A 5,207-nucleotide genomic window follows, 5' to 3' on the forward strand; every position below is an offset into this window, starting at 1 on the left:
TTTTTCACTCCCACCCACCACCCATGTCGAGTACTGCCCCAATAAATTGGGTCCAACCGACATCAGGGATCTAGCCCTCCTCGTGCAAAGGGAAAATGAGATGACCCGGTAGCTTTGGATTCGCTTTCTATTCATAAAGAACGAAATTCCGCATTGCTCAGACCAGAAGGCCATAGTGGCATTCCGTCACAATGTCTACGATGAAGGGATTAGGAGAGAAGTCTGTTGACAGCGTCTGAAGTCGATTGCCAAACTTTTTGACATATTAACAAAATATTGTTCCATGGAGGACGCCTCGATGGCCAATCAATGGCACCAGAACCCTAGTTCGGAGCCATTCGAAGCGGGAGAAGCAAGAAGACACCCACGCCGCAGCCGACGATCCAAGCGCGCCAACATCGACAAGAACGATGAAGTGACCTCATGAAAGAAGAGTCGTAGTGGAGTTAAATTGCTACTTGACACTATACTCGACGAGCCATGCACAATATAATCCACCTCATCGGATAAGCCGACCGCCCACAAGCTCAAAAGCTGCTGGGCCGTTAAGCAGATGGCAAAAGGAGGAGTGGAGCTCCTCTATAACCTCGGCGCTAAGGAAAGCCGAGGTGTCACCATCAACCATCATCAAGGACAGTACGCATCCGAGGTCAGGGATGTTCTCATCATATACGAGATCCACTCCTCGAGAAATCAATAAAAAAGGGCTCTTCGAGAGATCTACCACGTCAAGTGTGCACCGGTATCAGAAAATAGGTTGTTAGATGTTCCGATCACCTTTGATCATCAAGATCAACGGGTGGGAGTTCACAGCCGAGGAGTTGAGGCTCTTGTCCTTGACCCTATCATCGACGGTTATCGTCTATCTAAGGTCCTAATGGACGGAGCAGCAGCCTCAACCTCATCTATGAGGATACTTTACAAAAGATGTGGTTCGACATCCTACATACAGCCGACAACCTTTAAAGGTATAGTCCCTGGAAAAGAAGCATGGTGCACCTAAAAACTTACGCTTGATGTAGTGTTCGGATCACCCAACAACTATCGGGTCGAGGAATTAATCTTTGACATGGTTCCATTCTGTAGTAGCTATCATGCACTGCTCAGGCGGCGCGCGTTTGCTAAATTCCACGCGGTGCCCCACTATGCATACATGAAATTATAAATGTCGGGGCCAAACGGTGTGATTACGGTAAACAACAACCCGGTCGGTCGTTCAGAGTCAAGGTTAAGATGGCAGCTCTAGCCCTCGAGGCAGAATCCGAGGCCCTCGCGGTCGAGGAATTATCCGAGCTACGGGAGATGGTTGACAGGGATGACATATTCTCGATAAACGCTCCAAGTCAACATCGTTGAAACCAACCAATAAGATTGTAAAGTTCTAGGTCCATCCTGATGACCCTTCTAAGATAGCCTCCATTGGAACTAGCCTGGACACCACTCTAGACGAGGCACTTCGTAGTTCTCTACGGCAAAACCGGGACATATTTGCTTGGTACCCTTCCGACATGCCAGGCATTCCGAGGAACCTCGCCGAACATAGCCTTAACATCATTGACGGATTTAAACCAGTTAAATAGGCACTGGGAAGGTTCTCTGAACCCAAAAGGAAATCCATGGGTGAAGAATTAGCCAAACTATTAGAAGTTGCATTCATCCAAGAAATTAAACACCCAGACTGGTTGGCAAATCTGGTTATGGTACCAACAAAGCCTGCCCAAAGGACCCATTTCCTTTACCACGGATTGACTAGATTGTTCATAGAATGGCTCGGCATGACCTGTTATGCTCTCTGTATGCATACTTAGGATACCATCAGATCAAGATGAAGGAATCCAACCATGTAACATCCCAAAATTCTAAATTTTGGAATGTCATATTAAATAGATAGTTTTGATTGATTGTTTGATTGTGGTGTGGTTGCTTGTGTGAAATTGAGTGAGATTTGAAACTTTTCGAAAGTTAAATGAGAGGGAATAAAAGGACTTTCCGAAACTTTCACTTTGCATTTATGATCTCCATGAATTAAAATTCATTTCATCATAAAACCCTAGAGAGAAGATGACATGACTTCTTCCATTTAAATAAATAAAAAGAGTTTTGAAAAGATTTGAATTCCATTTGGAAATATTTCAAATTCAGAAACTTTAACCAACTCAATAATTTTCATGAGGGAAGATAAAATGACTTCTTCAAAACATATGAAATATGAGTTGGAAGTTTAAAAGAATCAAATTTAAAGCACCTTTTGAAATTATTTTCAATTTGGAGTTATTTGGGTTTTATTCAAATTATTTTTCTCTAAAAATAAAATATATGGAAATTGGGGTAAAACGATTCCCTACAATACAAAAATGGAGAGAAATAAATTTCAAATCATTTTGGTATTTCTTTTAAATGATTTGTATTGGGTTTTATTTCAACAGTAGCACTGTTTATTTTATTTAAAATTTTGTGGAATTTATTTGACGCTAGAAAAATGTTCATGTGGTAGAAAATATTTTCCTGAAAATCTTGATATATTATATGCCTATAGTTTTATTTTATTTTATTTGGTATATTTTATTTTTAACGTTGGTAAAAAAATGTTAAAAAAACAAAAAAATCCCAGGCCGCTGAACTGGGCCGAAGCCCAGCCGGCCCAGTGCCGCCGCCGCCTTTCTTCCCCGTGGCTGACCGGGACTCTCCCGGAGCCCGACACCGCCGCGCCTTGCCCCTCGCCCACACCTCCCTGGCCTTTAAAAGCCGAGGCCGGCTCCCCCCTCTCTCTCCTCGCGCCGCCGCTCTCGCCACGCACTTGCGCCGCCACGCAGTGATGTCTACTATGCAACCTTTTTCTTGTAGACGTTGTTGTGGGCCTCCAAGTGCAGAGGTTTGTAGGACAGTAGCAAATTTCCCTCAAGTGGATGACCTAAGGTTTATCAATTCGTGGGAGGCGTAGGTTGAAGATGGTCTCTCTCAAAAAACCCTGCAACCAAATAACAAAGAGTCTTTGTGTCCCCAACACACCCAATACAATGGTAAATTGTATAGGTGCACTAGTTCGGCGAAGAGATGGTGATACAAGTGCAATATGGATAGTAGATAGTGGTTTTTGTAATCTGAAAATATAAAAACAGCAATGTAACTAATGAGAAAAGTGAGCACAAACGGTATTGTAATGCTAGGAAACAAGGCCTAGGGTTCACATTTTCACTAGTGCAAGTTCTCTCAACAATAATAACATAATTGGATCATATAACTATCCCTCAACATGCAACAAAGAGTCACTCCAAAGTCAGTAATAGCAGAGAACTAATGAAGAGATTATGGTAGGGTACGAAACCACCTCAAAGTTATCCTTTCTGATCGATCTATTCAAGAGTCCGTAGTAAAATAACATGAAGCTATTCTTTCCATTCGATCTATCATAGAGTTCGTACTAGAATAACACCTTAAGATACAAATCAACTAAAACCCTAATGTCACCTAGATACTCCAATGTCACCTCAAGTATATGTGGATATGATTATACGATATGCATCACACAATCTCAGATTCATCTATTCAACCAACACAAAGAACTTCAAAGAGTGCCCCAAAGTTTCTACCAGAGAGTCAAGACGAACACGTGTGCCAACCCCTATGCATAAGTTCACGGAACTCGCAAGTTGATCAGCAAAACATACATGAAACAGATAAGCACATGCAAGACATACATCAAGTGTTCTCAAATCCTTAAAGACTCAATCCGATAAGATAACTTCAAAGGGAAAACTCAATCCATTACAAGAGAGTAGAGGGGGAGAAACATCATAAGATCCAACTATAATAGCAAAGCTCGCGATACATCAAGATCGTACCATCTCAAGAACACGAGAGAGAGGGAGAGAGATCAAACACATAGCTACTGGTACATACCCTCAGCCCCGAGGGTGAACTACTCCCTCCTCGTCATGGAGAGCACCGGGATGATGAGATGGCCACCGGAGAGGGATTCCCCCCTCAGGCAGGGTGCCGGAACGGGTCTAGATTGGTTTTCGGTGGCTACGGAGGCTTCTGGCGGCGGAACTCCCAATCTATTCTGCTCCTCGATGTTCTTAGGGTATATGGAAATATATAGGCGAAAGAAGTCAGCCAAGGAGCCATGAGGGGCCCACGAGGGTGGGGGGCGCGCCCAGGGGGTAGGGCGGGGCCCCCTACCTCGTGGCTTCCTCGAAGCTTCCCTGACGTCTACTCCAAGTCTCCTGGGTTGCTTCCGTTCCAAAAATAACTCTCCCGAAGGTTTCATTCCATTTGGACTCCATTTGATATTCCTTTTCTTCGAAACACTGAAATAGGCAATAAAACATCATTTTGGGCTGGGCCTCCGGTTAATAGGTTAGTCCCAAAAATAGTATAAAAGTGTATAATAAAGCCCATAAACATCCAAAACGGGTAATATAATAGCATGGAACAATCAAAAATTATAGATACGTTGGAGACGTATAACGCAGCGCCGCAGATCACCGCCGCCACTGCTCCACCGCCGCCCTGCGTAGCCACGCCGCCGCTGCTCCACTCGCCACCTCTCACCGAGCCGCCGCGCCTTAGCCACCTCGCCTCGCCTCTGCCCGATCCGCCGCTCCTTGCTGCCGCCCGCCGCCACGGGAAGCTGCCGGAGCTTGATCTGCTAACCGCCGCCGGTTTTCCCTCAAAACCGTCGAACCAACAAACTGGTAAAATCGTCACCCCGGTCCGATCCGGTTTTCCTTCTGGTTCAATTTTTTGTTTAGAACCGTTCAGTTTTTCTTTTTAGTTAGATTTATTTGGTGGACATTCGTTAGATGAGCTTCTTCAGCGAATAGTTTTTATTGTTTAGGTTCTGCAGCGAATGTTCATTCGTTAGGTTTTTCTTTTTATTTTAGTTTTTCTGCCAGGGACTTATCCGTAGTTCTATTTTTATAGTTTAGCCCCTAATCTTCAAACCTTCCCTACTTTTCACTCGTACATCCAAATCCAACGAAACCAATGCCCACTTCTTCGTTATGATCCCCTCTATCTAGTAAAACAACTTAAACATATTTTTGAAAGTTTAAAATTTGATTTCAAACAAATGTGAATTTGAACTTCTTTTGTTCATAACTCGATTTTTATAACTCCAATTCAGTTAATTATTTTTGCTAATAGAAGCTCTTGACCTAAAATTTCTGATAGGATCAAATTCACCCAATTTGGGTACTGTTAGA

The sequence above is a fragment of the Triticum aestivum genome, chromosome 2A, assembly GCF_018294505.1.
Source record: "Triticum aestivum cultivar Chinese Spring chromosome 2A, IWGSC CS RefSeq v2.1, whole genome shotgun sequence".
NCBI classification, from domain to species: domain Eukaryota; kingdom Viridiplantae; phylum Streptophyta; class Magnoliopsida; order Poales; family Poaceae; genus Triticum; species Triticum aestivum.